At 38.6% G+C, this 19,604-nt stretch overlaps 1 protein-coding gene across 2 annotated transcripts in view; it reads right to left on the reverse strand.

Moving 5' to 3' along the window:
* Nucleotides 1-19,604, reverse strand: part of SOCS5 (suppressor of cytokine signaling 5) — a 36,439-nt gene that overhangs the window by 9,299 nt on the left and 7,536 nt on the right. The window contains exon 2 of one of the 2 annotated variants that reach the window (XM_065632207.1): nt 1,336-1,439. The exons of the other annotated variant lie outside the window; for it this stretch is intronic. The gene's annotated coding sequence lies outside the window, so the exon portion shown is untranslated. The remainder of the gene's footprint in view (nt 1-1,335; nt 1,440-19,604) is intronic. 2 annotated transcript variants of the gene reach the window in all.

A 19,604-nucleotide genomic window follows, 5' to 3' on the forward strand; every position in this document is an offset into this window, starting at 1 on the left:
TTTGAAGCAACTCTCCTCTGTTGCTGCAGTTCTTTTCTGTTCACAGCTAGAAAAGAATCTGAAGCAGTAATTGAATGCACTGGGTCTCACAAAATAATGTGGATGATAAACAAGTAGGCAATACTCTAGTGAGCCAGTCAAGAAGTCCCTTAAGACAGAAGCAAAGCTGCAAGCCCACGACTTTACAGCAGAATCCACTGAGACTGGGGAAAAGCCAGAGGAGAGCTTACTTGAGAATCACAAAAGGATAATAAACGGGAAACACCTAACTGTTATTGGAACAGAAAGCAAAAGGAGTAAAAGCTTTCCTACCCACCCCACCTCCTCAGATACCTAAGCAAAACCAGCAGTCGAGGTGTCTACATCCAACTGCATCAAATTAGACCTCAAGAACTTAGTGTGGATGGGGAAGGGGGAGGGACAACAGGCCTTAACAGTCTCTGTAGATTACTGGCACAAGTCACCTAGAACTCAGTGCTAATGACACCTGAACACTCCCTGAGTAGTTATTAAGGAGGGAGCCACTCGAGAAAAACTTGCAGAGAAATGTTACACATAGAAGATGCTACAGAGTTCTGTGCATACATAAAAAGTTAAAGTGCATAAGCAAATGAGCAAGGAATGTCTTCCTGGTTATAAATAAAACCCAAAATTCCTAAATTTCTTTTTTCCTGGAGTTGTCTGGACCAAGCTGAGGGACTGTGAGAGTTCTAAGAACAGCAGAACCAATTAAGTCAGGTCACGTACAGATTGGTAGGAACCATACAACCATGTATCATCCCATCGCAATAATCATAGCTGTTTGCAGTGTCTCAGAATACCCACACTGACCAAGAGGCAGTATATGTTTGCTGGCTGCCAGCCTGTCATCACTGTATCTGTACATAAAAGGTTGAATTCTACCTACTTTTCTGCCAAGCTGTACATTTCTTTCTCTTTCTAGTCACAGAGACATTTAAAATTTTGGGGAAGGGAAAAGGATGAGAGAGTATATAACCTCTGTTCCCTTGGGAAATCAGGCTAGAAACAGCACACATCTTTTTGACCATGAACCAGAATTACTTTTCTGACCAGTCACATACTACTCAGTGGCGTCTTTTATTCTAAAATTGCTCATTTTTGCTCTTCCTTCACACTATTAGTCTAGAATGTCTTTGGACTGTTAGATGGGTGGTAAGTTATCTATGTTTGCCCGAAAGTCTTCAAAAACAAAGAAAAAAACTCAGACATTTTGTGCTAGCCCCCCCCCCCCCACTGGCTTGACATACTGTACTTTCCAAAAGTTGAATTTAAAAGGTTAACTACTTTTTGTCACACTTAAGAGAATATAGATACCCTTCTTATCCAGAAAAGTGTATGAGTCACTGTATCTTGTCTGGAGAATATACATCAAAACGAACTTGCTAGATTCCTTCTCTGAGTTGTGGGCAACATGATTACTACAAAGAGAAAAACAGTATTTGTTAGTTGTCAGAAAATATTTTTGTTTAGATATTTACAATTAGCCACTGATATCAAAGGAATATTTTACTAATTATATCTTACATGTATGCATGGAACCACCTGCTCCTTATATACTTTTTTTAAAATACAAAACCTTCACAGAATTTTCTTTTTCATCCATTAACAACATTTGTCACATAGACTCCAGGGGAGTACCCTCAAATGAAGCTTTTGAGAGCCAAGAGCGAAGCCACCACATCCGGATCACTGAAGTGCCAGGTACCATGGGCATACTCAGGCCTGTTCAAATTTGGTCTCCCCACATTTTGGTCTCAAGTCCAAAGCAGTGGTTCCCAAGCTGTGGTTGGCAGTGCTGTCAGATCACCTCACACTGCCTCTCCTCCTTGTTTCCAGCTGCTACATCACATCAAAAGGCAGCTAAAAATACACACTTTTCTAATATTACTTTTCCAGGTAAAGTACTGCTGTACTTGCCACAAGGACGTTATATGATTGTGAAGCAAGAGGAATATGAACCATGATTCTAAAAATGGGAAAGTGGAATACAAGACAAGTTCTTTATTAAAAGAGTAAGTCAGCACTTCCCTAAAATAATAATAATTGTTTTTCAGAGATCCAAGAGGAGTCGAGGGATTTAGTATACTCACACTACTGTCAGAAATCTAACAATAACAGGACAGAGGAGAATAATTTGCTGTTCCACACTAGAACCAAGCCCAGGACAGAAGAGTAAATAAAAAACATTGGGAACTTATGTTAAAACTTTACATGCAGAGGAGGAAGAAAAATATTCAAATATGATGCATATTTACTGAAATAAAAACTGGGGGGTTGAGCAATTGCTAGATTAATATTAAAAGTTAATATTTCTAGGCAGAAACTCCAGAGTAATGTCAAAAAAGTACTAAATATTATTAGTTCCCATTCACCTCTGGAAACACTAAAATTGCTGAAATGCTTTTAACTTTAGGCCATACTACTACTGTTCAAAGATTCCATAAAAGTAATCTTTACAGAGAGCAACAGTTACAAGTACTAAATCTTAGTAAAAAGATTAAAGCAAAACCAGAGTTCTTTTGCAATATTAACATTTACAACCATTTCTTTTTTTTCTCCCCCCATTATGCTCCTTGCAAGTCTACAAACACAAGACAGTAAAACCTACAATAATTGCTTCAGAGCAAGACCTTCTCAGAGCAAATGAAGGGTAGGGCTGGTAGAATAGTTGCTAGAATAAGGTCTACACAATTTTTTTAAAAGCCTTACTTAAAACATCAGGTCATGCAGGCCTCAACACAGCTGCATTCCAAATAAAACCAGAAATGCTGTTTTAATGGGCACAGGTGGCAAAGCGGGTTGCATACTAACTACTCTAACTCATTAAAAATCTAAAAAGGATATGGAAGCTTATATTGAAATTTCATGCTTAATGGTACTTAAATATATATATTTCATTATTATTTCTCAGTTCTGCTCAGAAACATGAACAGTCAAGGTACTGCCTGTCACATCACCTTTGCTAGACAGTGGACACAGGATGGGGTGGGTGTTTTGGGAACCATCCTTCACGAAGGGAAAACAGTTCCTTGAATTTGGGTGACCCTCTCAGTTAAATCTCTCAATTTTTTGTTAGAATAAAACTTGAGTCATTGGTCAAGTGTTTAATATTCAATCTAGTGATTTTAAATTAGTTTAATCAATGTGCAACAGATGTGTGGTTTCACAGGCTTCTTGTGGCAGCGCTAAGGTTGATAAAACACAAATCACTTCTGAACGGGCCCTAAAGCCATCCTGGTTTTGGGAAGGAGCACTGCCAGTGGTTATTTTAGCCTAAACAGGAAAGAAATTCAGTTCCACCAAAATCCACAAAGTAAATTCATCAATTTGTAGCTTTTCTAAGAAGAACAAAAGTTCTACTAATGTTCCCAAAACAACCTCTTTTCAACTAAAAATAACTTCTATCTAAATTGGCATAAATTATCTTAAAAAAAATAAGAGGTAGGTAGCACTCCACAGGGATTACACAGTAGTATCAACACTATATTCCCATTTGCAGTAAATTTAGAGACATTCAAAGCCATGAAGTTTGCATGAGTGGAGTCTTCAAGTATTCTGAGTGTACAAATGACGAAACTACAAAAAGAGCTAGGAAAAACATTTACGTAATATGATTTAAATAAAGACAACAGTTACAACCTGTTTGTAATCCCGAAATACCACATATTAATAGATTGCTATGAAAACTCAGACCACTCTCTCCAAAAGTGTCACAAGGTCTAGCCAGAACTTTCCACCTGTGACTTCCTAAGAGGAACATTTAAAGCCAAGGTTGAGCTTTGTCCTAAAGACAATACACTTGTTTCAGTGTCGATATGGTAAATCACATTCAAAATATTAACCCCTAAAAAGTACCATCTTCACAAAAGCTGAAAATGCATAATGTATGACGCCTTATGAAACAGGTATAGTGTGCTTATTTCAAAAACAAGAACCTACAAGCGTCTTTGTTTTGATATTTTCATATGATGATAATATGATGATAAGATAACAAGGACAAACATTGAAGGAAAACAAAACCAGACAATTCTTACACATAAGAAAAAACCCAACCACACGCCCCAAAACACTACACACACACACACAACCCCACACATACCACCAACACACACCACAAAACAAAACACACCCCTGAAACGGGAGGGAAAGAGGGGAGGGAAAAAAAAAAAAAAAAAAAATCACAGTCTCTCTGTTCCTTGCACCCTGTTTAGGTCAATGCTAGCACAAGCACATCCAAGCAAGTGGGCGAACACATTTTGTGACGCTGGTGCACATCACCTTGGACCATGGAGGCAGAAGTAAAAAGGAGAGAGACTACATGTCTGTGTGGATTGTTCCTTAAAATTATTCACTTCGCAGTGATGAGAGACTCCATTATTGAAGACATTTGTTTCCATTAGAGTACGCTTGCTGAAGAGGTTAATGTCCTAGTTGCGCATTGCCAAATGCCTGCTATAGGCTGCTGCTCCCAGGGATGCACCAACCAAGCTGCTCACATAAGCACTCCTCAACCTTATTCAGTCAAAATGAATAAGGTTGGCAAACACCTACCCTTTAAAGTAACACACCTGAGGTAGGAAGAAAGGGCGATACTAAGGATTACAAAGCAGTTTCCTCTCTTCCAATACATGTTCCAGAAATAATGAATTACTACTGTAATACTAGAGACAATATTTCTTAAAAAACAAGGAATATGTTGGCTTAAGTGGAACTGTGAATTCTACTACACACACACACACAAAGATGTGCTCACTGCAGACAGCTTGAAGAACTGATTTGGAGGGCTGGAAGGAAGAGGTGGCTGTTATTTTTTTTAACTAGACAAGGTAAAGAGGTCAAGTGTCTCAAGTGTTCATGAAAGTCGTCTTAGAGCAAAGTACCACCAGTTTTTCCTAGCAGGCTATGATAATTTGGAAGTGCAGCTGCATACAGAGAAGAATCTGGAGGTCTAAATCCCCCAAATCAAAACCTCAAACCTGTCAAGAATAGGTAAAGGATAAAGAGCTCTAATTCCAGCAACACACAAACTTGGCCTAAGTCAGCATCGCAACCAAGAGAAATGGCATCAGCCTCTTCCTGACCACCTGTGCTTGTGCAGGACGTGATCTGCACACCGTATGGCCACTCAGTCGACCAGCTCAAGGAACTGACCCAGACTGTAATGAATTCTCAGAAAAAGTTGCAATCATTACTCCATCTGGTTTACAACTTCTGTATAAACATTCATGTTAACACAAGGGAGGAGCGGATGAGGAGGGAGGAAGCAGCAGCCAGGGTAGACTGCTTCCTTCCACAGCATTACTGATTTGTTCTGCTCATGATATCAAGACCTTAGACAGATACTTTGAAGGGAAATCTCAATTTGAAGCCTACATATTAATCAACTGTGGGGCTGTGGCTGCAAAGAGAGAGATTAGGACTCTATTTAAACTACTGCTTTGAACACTCATGTTGAAAGTTCAGCCACTGAAAACATTTACTTCAAAAATAAAATGCTGAGTTGGCTTGATGCGTCCTGCTAAAACACAGGGAAAGCTACAAGTTCCAAGGACTTAAGCTGGCAGACTGTCAAGTCAAAGAAAAGTAATGATATTGCACCATTGTTCAAACCTGAAACTAAGAAGTAATCTCCTCCCTCTCCTTAGTGTAGATTCACAATGAGCAAAAAGAAGCCTTAGCTCAGATAGCAGACGTTCTGCCAGCTTCTTTCCAAGCAGCTACACATGGGTAACTTCAGTCCAAAAATACTGTTCTGAGATATTTTGAACAGTGGGGTACATCCTTCTAGCCCCTTAGTAGGCTTTAGGGTTGAAAAAGGGCAATGTCAGGATTACATATGCTCACGTTAGATTACAAAATACTGTACAGTTGCCATCCATTTCTGTTCAGAAAAATCTAGGATTCCTGAAACAGAAAAACCATTAATGGAAGAACAGAACGTGAACACCACCAAGCCAAAAATATAAAAAGACAGTTGTTTCTGAGATACTCTTTTCCCTGTACTTACACAAATCTAGTGGATAATAGTATGACTATAATGAACAAAGCTAGTATTTCTGATTATATAAGGATCAGAACTACACACAGGAAGCATAAGTTTCAGGTATTAATACAGAAATAATGCTATACAGATCTATTCAGAACTCCACATATTGGTAGATGGTCTGCAAATTCAAGAAAATGATGCACATTAATCCCAAGTAAAAACACCTTCTAATCATTTAGGCATCATCCTGATGGCCACTCATAACAACATGTAAATCCACACAAGCAACATTAAACTGAAGCAAACCCTAAGCAGGAAACTCAGAACTTCACTTTATCATTTAAAAAAGGTAACAGAAAAAGCATTAAGTTCATTAAGTAAGGTTACCCATTATGGAAGAGAACTCTAGGCAACTCGCTGAAATAATGTTCCCTGTACTGCTATGTTTAACTCTCCTCAAACAGGAGCTGCCAATATACTTTTTTAAATTCATGTGGGCAGAATAAATGGTTCCAGTCAGTGTTCAAGTTAAATACAGCAGCCCTCTTGGTGACCTCTACAAAAGTCCTAAGTACTTTGAGAAAAAGTCATGGAGCTCTCCCCTAGCAGCGCAGAATTTGTTTCTACTTATGAACACTAACGAAACATATCCTTCTTATCAAGTTCTAAAATATCAATACGTCTCAAATCGATATAAAGAGTGATCTAATAGTTATGCATATGTAACTCTTGGGAGTTAAGAAGGAAAGGCATTATGCTTAAGGAAAAGCATATCTTAATAGCTATGCTTCACTAAAAGAAAAGGAAATTGGAAGCAAAGTTGAAAAGATGGGTCAAACATATCCCATATCCTTGACTAGCTCAATAGAAACACCCAATTTAAGATAGTTTTTAAACAGAGCATTTCATTCAATTGCAAATTGGCTATTTTGCAAACAGCTAGCTCCTCTGTTCTGGCATCAATTTATACTGTTTTAACAGTCTTATTTCTTCTCACTTGACACTCTACATTTTTCAAAACCTCGACAGCCCACCTAATGCCTCTCGCACCATAGTACCCTTGCCCCCCACTAGCTTAAAAGCAACTCCTCTACACACAGAGCTCTTTCCATGAATCCAGCTAATTCCCATGTTTCCCTTCTATCTGACCAAGGAAAAGATCATATTCTCTAACTAAAACTAGCTAGCTGCTACTTCTTAAAACTGATACAGTTCTACTTGCCTTTCTCTATTGATGTATTAGATCTACAATGGTGACTACATAGGAAAAAGCAGTGCTGCTATTCATGCAATTTGCAAGACATTAGGATAAGCCACTCTTCTTTTAGATGAGTGAAATGGACCCAAAAGTTCCTAGAACCACAAAAACTGAAAATGACAGCCTAAGCTGTGATTTCCAAGGAACTGCAATTTTAAAAGTTAGCATTAATCTGAAGACTAAATATTGCTACATGCACTTAAAAAAAAAATCTCTTGCACTGTGAGTTGCTCAGTTCATAAATTTGTCATTTCTGATGAAATAAAAAACCCACTGAGGTTTTATGGATAGCATCTGCATTTTTTGTTCACTGCTAACATTACTACAGCAAAGCACTTGATAGTGGAAACGTCATACACACATGTAAAAGACAAGAAAACGTGGGAAAATTCCACAGCTAAAAATGAGCTCTTTGCAGCAACATAAATGACTTGAAATTCTTAAATATATGAAACATCTAATTGTAATTTCTAGTATAATTAATAGATGACCTGTAAATTGGTCAAACTCCCTTGTGCCACTGCAATATTGAAGAGAGATTCAGCTTCAGGCTACTGGGGAGAAAACTGCTGGACCAGTCTGGTGCCTTATCCAGCTACAGCTACACTCTACATGAAGTAGAAGGTGGCCTGGAATGGCCAGTTCTGATAGTATCCACAAATTATAAAGTGACCTTCATAACAACTTAACTCCTAACTTACATTCTTTCATGTCAGAAGTCTGAGAGGCAAACTGTATCACTACAGCACCACTGGCAATTCTAGGTCAGTTTCTGTATGAAACATGTTTTCATAGAAGTATATTTGAGTAACTGCAGAATGAGGGATTGAGCCTGCAAAGCATTTGGCAAGCAAGGAGTTAAAATCCTGCCTAAGACTTGCCCACAGCTGCTGTCAGCAGTCAGGCTTGTCAAGAGAAGCTCTGGGCTGTCTTGACAAGACTAATTGGCAGCAAGCACCTGGTTCCCTAGGCTGGGCCAGGGTAGGTAAAAGAATATAAACCCTGCAAAGAAGGAGCTGGAAGGCTGCCAACAGGTCTAGCCTGTTTCATGTCTTCACTTGGATCCATAGCCAAATTTATCCTAGATTATACCCAGTTAGAGCTACCAGAAACACTTTCTCGCAACTTTCCAGCTGAAAAGAACCTGTACCTTAATGTTCAGTACCTGCAAGCTCTGCCACTCAGCACCCACCAAACCTTGCTATGCAGGTTTCCAAATGCTATCAAAAATTAACACAAGGTGTTATTGTAACTTTAAAATTATGGACTAATATGGCAGAAAATAAAAACCAAGACTGTCCTGGATATTCTGTATATTGGATATATAAAGCATGTGCAGTGACAGTTTATGATACATAGCAAATTACAGAGCCTCTTTAGGGAAAGGAATAAATAAATTTAAAAAGATACCAAACACATACAAAAACCCAACACAAACACAAAACAACTATCCTCACAACACCACAACAGCGTTCTGGAAACTAGCTAAAAGTAGACTGCACAAACTACTTCAAATGAGATTTCCAAAAGTGTGAAAAGACACTTAAAATATATTTTGACCTCTACAAGGAATCATAATTACAGTGAATTTGAAGCTTTCTGAAATTGTCATTTGTTTTTTCACAATATTAAAATTCAAGTAAAAAAATTTAAAGCATTAGCCTTGCAGGTTCGGTCCGAGTAGGAAGATTGTTCCGAGGAGTAAGGAAAGAAATCTATCAGTTTGTTAGCTTAGCAGAGTTTTATATATATAATTAGACACTTGTTGGTTCAATAATATAGGCACATACAAACTATAAACATATATATATATCAAATATAGACAACAATACCTTTCCGATTTTAACGTTTTTGTGCAAGATGGTTTAAGTATAAATATTGAAAAATCAGAACTAAATTTCTTTAAAGCAAAGTGCTTAGCAGAGAGCCTCTGCCAAGTTTCACGTTTCAGACACTTTACTTTTAGCTTGCTAGCCAAGAATCCCAACAACGTACAGTAGCATGAACATCTCCATAACTTCAATAATGGGAGATTTAGAAGTGTTAAAAGGAAAAGTCAGTACTTGTACATAGTCTCTGTATGAAAGACGCTTCAGTCGATAAGTGTCAATGCAGAGCTATGGGAGTTTGTGAAATCAGGAGGCTGTAATGGTAGTCACACCACTGGTATTGCTAGAAAAAACCCACCCTAAGTCATGGAGCATGCTGCTCTGGTTTTAACTAAACAGGTTCTATTAAAAGAAAAAACACTATTGCTTTATCTCATAGAGATGTTAAACAGTACTAATACAAAGATCCATTAGCAATCTTTAAAACGGAAAAAGCTCAGTGTAAAGAGATTATAAATTACTAAGTTTAGAGTTACTGTTCTAACAACAAAGTTTCTCAGAGTGACAGCACAGTGAAGTCAACTCTTTGCAAAACCTGCTCTCCTTTTGTATTCTGCACCTTTACACAAAGAAGGCTAATGAGTAAATTTAGAGGCTCTGTTGGTCTCCACTCACAAGCAAGGAGATTTCTGTGGTTTTAAATGGAATGCCCGTGATTCAAAACATAAAATCAGGATGTACCATAAAAGTGCCACACAAAAAAATTTACCTCTTCACATTGCCAAAAATGTAAGACTAACACTGTACACACAGGATAGGCAGAGAGACTAAGCAATCATTAATAAAAAAGTCAGGTCTGTCTTTCCTCTTCAAAGCATCTATTGCCTCAATCCATTACAACTGAGGTATTGATTATTATATTACTATCTTATCTTTAGGGACCTGGATCCTATTGCATAGTGAGATGCAAAGGAAGTGATTTTTTTTGTCAAGATGTGGCTACATCTCTCTTCTTGCCCTTACATAATGCAATCTGTTACATCAAAACTATTTTAATAAAATGCTTATTCTAGCAAAGCAGCACCAATGTATGTTAAGTAAGTGAGGATGAGAATTTTCTAAGAAAAATGTGTTTGATAAGCTCCTAAATTCTTCTGAAAATAAAAGATATAAATACTTTGCCTTTTGATGTTGTCTATCTAATCCTAAAGCTCGCTCCAATTTTCCCTAAAGATTGTTGCACCAAGACCTAGTCACAGACCAATAACCCACTGGTTAGCTACTGTGCATTCTTATTAATAAATAGGAAACTGGTTTATCTGAAAAAGGCAACTCACTAACCTGTGATACTACTCTAATACCCAAAACACACAACAGCTCATTCAGGATTGGAAAGTTGCTAAGTATCTATGGACTGCTGCCTGATACAGGTAACTGTAAGTTACACGCTGCAGGAACTCCTAGATGATGCAGCAAAGGAACAGTCTAGAAAAATTAATCTTTACAACAGCACTATCAGCTGCATGAGACTAATAAAACTTATCCTCTTTCACCTTTAATCAGATTTATGGAAGCAGAGATTCAGTTTTATGAATGGCTCAAGAGAATGCAGAAGTCTGCAGCACCACATCAAACTCAGCAAACCTAAATCAGACAACAGTGATAACTGGATGATGAACTTGTCAGAGAACAGGTATTTGAAAAAACAAACAAAACCACCAACCAACAGCACCAAAACCATGCCACCACAAAAGCAAACAGACCCCAAAACACAATGGAGACAAAGTGAGTGACTGATGCTATTTCACCATATCAGCTTGAGACAATTTACCATCCCCTGCATGAAAAGAACAGAAGACTACAGGTCTTTATGGGCTGTTTCTCATTAACAGAATTTAGCCATAAGGACATCCTAAGGGTGATAGTCCATAATAACTAACCTATCATCGCTTTGCTGCTATTAAAAGGGATATCCCTGCTTCCCTCCCGTCCCTTTGCATCAGTTCCAACATTCACCTGACCTCTATTTTCACTATACACTAATTAATGGAAGCACCAGACAGCACTTCAGCTAGGAAAAAGAAGGCAGGAGACGAGTCACAGCGCAAGGGTAGGAGAAGCTCTTGGGTCTTATGCCATGAGTGAAAGGTAGAACCATCTCTATCAGCAGCAGTGAGCTGTTAACACCAATTCAGCCATTTCTGTGAAACCCCACTCCTTAAGGTTAAACCAGATTCTCCTTATACCAGGAAACCCGTTTTATTAAATAGAAGTTATAGCTGTGCAGCAAAAAGATAAAACGAAGCCTCGAGAATGACTCATCTAGAAGAACACTGTACATTTCAGAAGATCCAGGAGCCATAACACTGTTAACAGCAAAAACTATCAACATAAAAATACAAGAATTATTCCTCTCCATTTTTTCAAAGACAGTTCAACTTAAGATACATCTACATAAACATTTTCAAGGACAATCTATTCAATAAATTATTTCAGGAAGCTATGACCCTTAAGTACCCTCCATGACAAAAAATAATTTAATTCTTGATGTAGAAATATAAGCTTTCCTCAATTTATCATTGAAGACATGGTAGTTTCCACACCTAGCTACTGTCATATAGTGGCCAGAAGTTCCTGATGGAAAACATGCATGGTGATCACAAGAATTAGAACTCCAAATTCACATTTGTAGATGAAAACTAAGAAATTTTCTTGAGATAAGCCACAGTTTGAGCACCTCCCCAATCATTAGATAAAGCTGGAAGGTCTGAATAACAAAAACCAGCCATGCAACTTCACAGGGATCTCAAACTCTTCTGCTATAGATTGGCAGTCAGCTGGGAGGGAGGGAGGAAGGAAAAAGCAGAGAACACTGTCTTGTGTTTGAGGACAGCAACAAAACTCAGTGAAAGTTCTCTCACACAACTTCAAGTGTCTACATAATTGTCGTGGATTTTGCTGCAGGGGAAATGCATTAAAAAAGGATATTATAGATGTACAGTGCCAACAAGCAAGGCCATCGTTCTTAAAGCTTGAACGAGCCATCTCAGGAGCAGCAGAGAAATTCAGCCTACTTGGTAGGCTTAAAGGCTTCTCCCCAACAAGGAGATGCTTTTGAAAACATTTTTTCCCCTGCCTTTTTTAATAATCTTTTTATTACTATCACCCAATGCTTCCCATTATCAGACCACATTCAGTGGCCTTCTGAAGCTTTCTGATTTGGTCTGAATTTTATAGGTTGGGTAGCTACCTAATATAGTTCTTCAAAGTTGAAATTGTTGTGGGAAAAACGTCCAAAAAGTTACATTTCAGTTGTCTTAAAAAACCCACCTCCTCATCCTATAAATTCAGGAAGTGTGGACCATCTTCTGCTATCCTTATAGAAGTACAGCCAAACTTGGTTCAGTTTGGAACTCCTGACGAAAAAAACCCTTTAAATTCATTGTCTGAGTAAGTCTTCCCAGATTTTACCTATTAAGATCTCTAAAGAATCAGAATGAGCTTTTTTGGATGGCTGTCACAGCAATCGGTACTGACCAAATTCATATAACCCTACTCACGTAAGTGACTGAGTTCATGCCCGCAGTTACACGTTAGCGTGACGAGTGGCATCCTTGTCACGCTCAGAAGTAACGCATCTGTTCGCAGACAGAAGACAAGCTTTAGCCCATTGTGGATACCTCACCTTCTCTAAAAAGAAAATACAGTCAAAGTCGCAGTCAAGAGTACAGGTGTTGGTAGGAGTCTGGAGGTGTTGGGGAGCTGATGGGACAGGAAAGGAGGAGGAATGAGTGCATGATTGTGGAGCTGACGTGTGCCAAGGCTCTCTCACGGAGATTTCCCATCTGGCTTTGTGCCGTAAGACCCCTCTTCAAGCCCTTAATTAACTTGGGACAATTCTAGTTCCCAGGCTCCGCACAGCTTACTGTAGTCCAGAGATGTACTTGAAAGAAAAATCCTGCTAGACAGAGTGCAGTCTCCATGGAATTCCACAAATAAATGTTTCCATGTCCAGATTACAAATTTTCAAAAAGAGAATTGACTCAATTCTGGCAAATTTTCATATAAAATTAAAACATTACATCTCAGCCAGAGGTCACTCGCTGACAAATTTCAAGTAGATACTCCAGTTCAGAGGAACACTACAATACTTCAAAGAATAGATTGCCTTAAAAAAAGGGTACACACTATTATTCTAGTTTTGTTTCTGAAAACAGATGAATAATTTTGGATGAAAGCTTTAAAGAAAATTAAACTCAAGGCAAAGAAAACGCATAAAGTATTTCAGTCCAAAAGATTAGAGTTCAGTGAAGTTATAAACAACTGAATACAGCATCTCAAAAATTTTCTAATACTTCGTATTATCACAGAATCACAGAATGTTAGGGGTTGGAAGGGACCTCGAAAGATCATCTAGTCCAATCCCCCTGCCAGGGCAGGAACACCTAGGTGAGGTTACACAGGAAGGTGTCCAGGTGGGTTTTGAATGTCTCCAGAGAAGGAGAATCCACAACCTCCCTGGGCAGCCTGTTCCAGTGTTCCGTCACCCTCACTGAGAAGAAGTTTCTTCTCAAATTTAAGTGGAACCTCTTGTGTTCCAGCTTGAACCCATTACCCCTTGTCTTACTGTTGGTTGTCACCGAGAAGAGCCTGGCTCCATCCTCGTGACACCCACCCTTTATATATTTATAAATATTAATGAGGTCACCCCTCAGTCTCCTCTTCTCCAAGCTAAAGAGACCCAGCTCCCTCAGCCTTTCCTCATGAGGGAGATGCTCCACTCCCTTAATCATCTTTGTGGCTCTGCGCTGGACTCTCTCCAGCAGTTCCCTGTCCTTCTTGAACTGAGGGGCCCAGAACTGGACACAATATTCCAGATGAGGTCTCACCAGGGCAGAGTAGAGGGGAAGGAGAACCTCTCTCGACCTACTAACCACCCCCCTTCTAATACACCCCAGGATGCCATTGGCCTTCTTGGCCACAAGGGCACAGTGCTGGCTCATGGCCATCCTGCTGTCCACCAGGACCCCCAGGTCCCTTTCCCCTACACTGCTCTCTAATAGGTCATTCCCCAACCTATACTGGAACCTGGGGTTGTTCCTGCCCACATGCAAGACTCTACATTTTCCCTTGTTATATTTCATTAAATTTTTCCCCGCCCAACTCTCTAGCCTGTACAGATCTCGCTGGATGGCAGCACAGCCCTCTGGCGTGTCAGCCACTCCTCCCAGCTTGGTGTCATCAGCAAACTTGCTGATAGTACACTCAATTCCCTCATCCAAGTCATTGATGAATATATTGAATAGTATTGGTCCCAATTATCTGTAGAAGTAAGAGATGAAGGAAGAACACCAGTGGGAACAATGACTCACATGTGAACTCCCATTCTCACTTATGCAGCAGCAATGCACTTCACTACAGAAGTTTACAGCTGTGGAACAAAATAGAACACTTTGTCAATTATTTAGAATCACAACTATTCAAATTGCCCATTAAGAGTCAGAGTTATTTGTGTAATGGACAATGCCAGGGTCAGTGAGACTACAGAACAGGATGATCCAGTAAACACAAACGAAATATAAAATAATCTTCCCCTCTAAAATTCCAACTGTGTGTCTACTCATTGAGATCAGGTAACATTAATACTCTGTGCCATCTTGTTTTCTCCAGAACATATTGTATGAAAGGCAAATCAGAGCGCCCTTTGCAAGCCTCGGAGATATTACGCTGAACTGGAAGACTTAGCAGCCTTGATGTCATACGATGGTACACTCCATCCTAGGAGCACTTGAGTGGAGGAAGCAAATGAGAAAGTGAAGCAACATGAACACACACATAGGACAATATTCTCTTAAATTACTACAGAAAATGGAGGACTTTTAAACCCACAGTAAGAAGGAGCTAAAGTCCACAAGGACCAGATAAGAGCCCTCAAAGAGTCTGAAGAAGGGAAAAACCCAACCGCAACAGTAAGAAAACACAATGACCAGGAGAGATTTTTCTTCACTTCTCTGACTCTCTTCCAAACAGTCCTGGACATCCTGTTTAACCTCAAATCATATATAAATAAAACCAGAAACAGACATGGCCACTAACTCTTTACTTCCAGTCACCATTGCTCATGTTCCACTATGGGCATTTTAAAGCTATTTGAGGTACCACAAGAGGAGCACTACACATAGCCAGCTGAAAGTTGGAGCATCCAGTTCAAAGTTATACGTTTGTTAAAATACTGGCTGTTTGTTGTTGGGAGGTTGGCTGGTTTGTTTTGGAGGTGTTCCCCCAAGAGATTTCCATGGTCATATGTCCTTTCTACCTGACAAGAGGGTAGAAAGATGCAAAAGCAGCAATAATTCTTTTAACACCACCACCTGTTGTGCTGGCACAACATTTCATCCCAGGGATCACACACAGGTTTGGTGTCACCACCACCAGCAGTTGTGCTCTAGTGACACACTACAAGCTTCAGCTCTGCACAGAACAAAACCTCATTTCACCTCCTTCCCATCCCTTACTTTATGACACGCTCCTGTGCTGCTGCTACTCACCATCTATCTTCTTTCTCTGCACTCCCATATGACAAAGCACATGAATAGACAGTTTACTCTTATCTATTTAATTCCTGCACATATAGGATAGGTATGTTTGCAAAGCCTTTTAAGTAGCAATTTTCTACATGCATTTGAGCCCTAAGCGTAGCTCCTGCATAAAGGCATTTAACTACCTCTGCTGCCTTGAATGTTGAAGTACAATCACTTCTCATTAGAGCTAAATAGATGGTCCAATTCCAAGAATAGTAAGACGACTATAAAATAGACATGCAAAGCTACATGAGTAGAAAACAAGGATCAGAAGCACTGGATTCATTTATGCTTAAGGGAGTCGCAAATGGTGCTGTATCAGTAGGCCTACCTAGTAAGATTTTCTAACAGAGAGGTAGCTTTGTACACTGATATTCTTGTCTTGATCTGGCTTCCATTACTGTCCCAAATCAAAGACCAGAATTTTTGCCAACATAGCTGTATCTGTAACACCACAACTCCTGCTTTAAGTGAACCATAAGTGTTTCTGACAGCGTAGTTATGACAGCTAAGATCAAAACTACTTCTCCATGCTAATAACAAGCTCAGCTACATTTGCAAAGTATTTACCTCTAGACTGATCCTTATACCACTACTATGGTGCTTGAATAGAAGAAAAAGTGTATACCGAGCATTAGGAAAAATTAGTGATTAATGAAACCGCAGAACTGAAATATCCTTCAGAAGAGGCATCAGCTGAATGCTACCACACACACCATTCACCAACTAAAGCACGTCACCCTGTCGGTCACAGAGCATTGTTATTGCCCGCTCAGCCCCTCCAGGACACTACAGGAATGTGCATAAACTAGTGAGGCAGGCGAGAATAAATTCTATTAGGAATGTCATCCATGATGTCAGCATATTCTTAAACCAACAACTGTTAACTCACTGTCCTCTCTGAATTCAGAATAACTTGGAAAAAAGACAGGGTACCATGCTTTAGAGATGATGACCTTGCTGTTGGCAGGAAGCTTGGAGGCAGTAGGCTTTAAAAATGCCTCGACATCACTTGTTTCTAAGAGTGAAAATTAAAAAATGTCCAAAAAATTGCTGTCTATTTCACAAGTAAGATGTACCCCAATAACCTTCTTGCTAAATTAAATCAGTTTTGTACTTCCTTGAGCAACAGCTCTAAGTAGATCTATAAATCACCTAGGTAACAGAGTTTGAAAACCTTACTAGCACCTACTCCTACGTTTGCCTTTGGCAGAAAAAAGTTTTTGACTCATTTTTTATGTTCAATTAATTCACAGTCACATTCTTCATAGAAAGACTGCTGGAAAAACTCAACTTGCTGGAAACTGTAACTATAATTACTGACCCACTTCAAATCAGCCAAGATGAAATTGCAAAGTAGATTTTTTTGGCATTAGAGTTATAACTTAATGATACAAAGAAAAGCAAGTGTGCAAGTAACAGAATAAACCAAGCCTAACATTTGTGAGCTCTCAGAAAATGAGATACAAGTGGTGAGTTTACAGGAAAAAACTGAAAACGGACCTTGAACAAGACTCGTCTTTCCTAGATTAGTACTGCACAACAAAAAATGAAAAGAACTATTTCTTTGCACATCTTCACTGTATCAAACTTTTGTCAAACAAAGCATTAATATTCAAAAAGAGGAATACAATTTTTTATCAAATTTCACAGTGATGAACAAATTGTAAAACACAGCTGTATGGTGTTTTATCTCCTTACATAACATTATATTTTCTCCACAATTTTCAGGTTTGCTTCACTCACTGCTCTCTGGGATCATGGGAAAAGAAAATTTAAAAAAAATCTTTGTCTCTGTATTTCTCAGGAAAATGGAAAACGCCATAGCGGGTGTCCCATTAAGAAACTTGTGTGAAATCATACATCTGTAACGATGAAACTGGCAAATCAAAATTCTTTTTGACTTCTTATAGGCTTTAAAGCAAGTACAGGGATGACGTATTCCTCAGCTATGCATAGATACACTCTTAGCATGCCACGTTAACTTTACTAGCATTGAGATGATTGGCTTATGGTACAAAATTGATTCATCTCTCATATTTGACTAAAAAAAATATTATAGAATTCGTGGGCTATGCAGATCTTTTGCAGTCTTTGTTTCTACTGCTACATGGTCAAAATATTGGAATTATTTGCATAACTAAAACAAAATGTGATTTCAAAACACGATAATTTTTGAGCCTATAAGCAAGAGCTTACAGGACTAAGACCAAAGCCATTGATATCTTGAACCATTTACAAACCAGGTATAACTACAAATCTTCAGCTTATCTATTGTCATCTATGATGCTCGGGGAGACTATTTTCTACCCAAATAAACCACCTGTATTGGTGAAAATAGGGCTGCAAAGTTCCTCTGGAACTCACTACCAACAAATATTTCCAAATATCAGTTAAATATAGCCTCAAAAAGACAGCTTACATTACAATGCCATTTTTTTCCATTCTTAAAATCCTGATCAAAACTAGCCGCAAAAAAGCCAAACAGCACTGACCAAAAAAATACAACAGTGACCAAAAGATGTAGGAAAGGGATGAACCAGACAATACACAAAAGCAGGAAGATTTCAAACCACTTAAGAGTTAGCCCCTAGAAGCTGGCTTCCAGACCTAATCCTGGAAACAAGTATATAATTAATTAACAAGAAGTCAGTTTTGCCTGAGTTATATATATTTCTATAGTCTACAGAAGAACAAAATGTTTTTCCAAAACCACATGCCATAATAAATCCAAGTCCAAATCTTAATCTAAAATGCAAGAAGATGACTAGTACTTTTTCAGACATAAAGTACTCTACTGCTCTGGACCTTAAGGCCCCTAATCTCATTTATTCTGTTTACAACTGTTAGACAAATACTAAAATTAAAACCTTGTTCAATACGGTGGTGATCAGTCATCCACATAAGCAACTCTGAGCTATAGTTGAGTGTGGTTACTTGATAGTTTTGAATTTTAGTCACATTCTTCCTGACAAGAACAATAAAAATCCTTCAACAGATGCTTCACTCCCAAAGGAGTTTGAGAGAACAAAACCATGTCATATGCATATAACGACTAACAGTTCTACTGACAAAAATGCTAAATCCTCTAACAGATGCTTCAGACCCCAAGGAATTCGAGAGAACAAAACCGTATCATCCGCACATGAGAATTGACACTGGTCAATCCAGACTCTTGAGGCAAAGCAGTTTTCTTACTTCTTCTAGCACAATTGTATCAGCAATGTAAAAACTAACCCAGATTTTCTCTTTTTAGTTCCAGTAAAGGGAAATAGGAGAACAGCAGACCAATCTGAAAGAGCCCTTGTATTTATTCAAATAAATTTTGTTAGAATACAGTTCAATGGCCAATAAAAATACCTCTAGGATATGGTCTACCTTGTTGATTTACTGAATTCACAAAAAAATTAAATGAGACATGAAAGCACCATAGAAGACCATAAGAGAAGTTACTTTGGAATTGTCATACTAGAGGACTAATTGCTAGGTTATCTTTGTAATAAAGAACAACAAAAAAATCATCCTCAAAGTGAATAGGAATTAGAAACTCAGTATTTCTACCAATTTTGTCAGTGCACAATAAATTAAATTTCCAAAATAAATGTAGATTTTCTCCAAACGTCCATCTCAAACATTCTCTTCTAAAGATAACTAGGTCATTAAAAGAAACCAACAACCACAATGCCATAATTCAAGAAGGGACAGAATTTTGTTAATAGCCAAACCAGGCTACAAACTAATAAAGTCAGCAAATACTAACAGGCAAGTGTTGCACTCCTGAAATACAATAATGGGATATAACATAAGAATAGCCCAGACCATCCAAAGGTACACCTTGTAAAAAACCCGTCAAGCCAATACATGCTGCTCAGCAAAGAACACACAAACACGCACCTGATATCCTCCCCCAGTGTCAGTACTTTGCAGTT

Source organism: Caloenas nicobarica, chromosome 3, assembly GCF_036013445.1.
Source record: "Caloenas nicobarica isolate bCalNic1 chromosome 3, bCalNic1.hap1, whole genome shotgun sequence".
Lineage (NCBI taxonomy): Eukaryota > Metazoa > Chordata > Aves > Columbiformes > Columbidae > Caloenas > Caloenas nicobarica.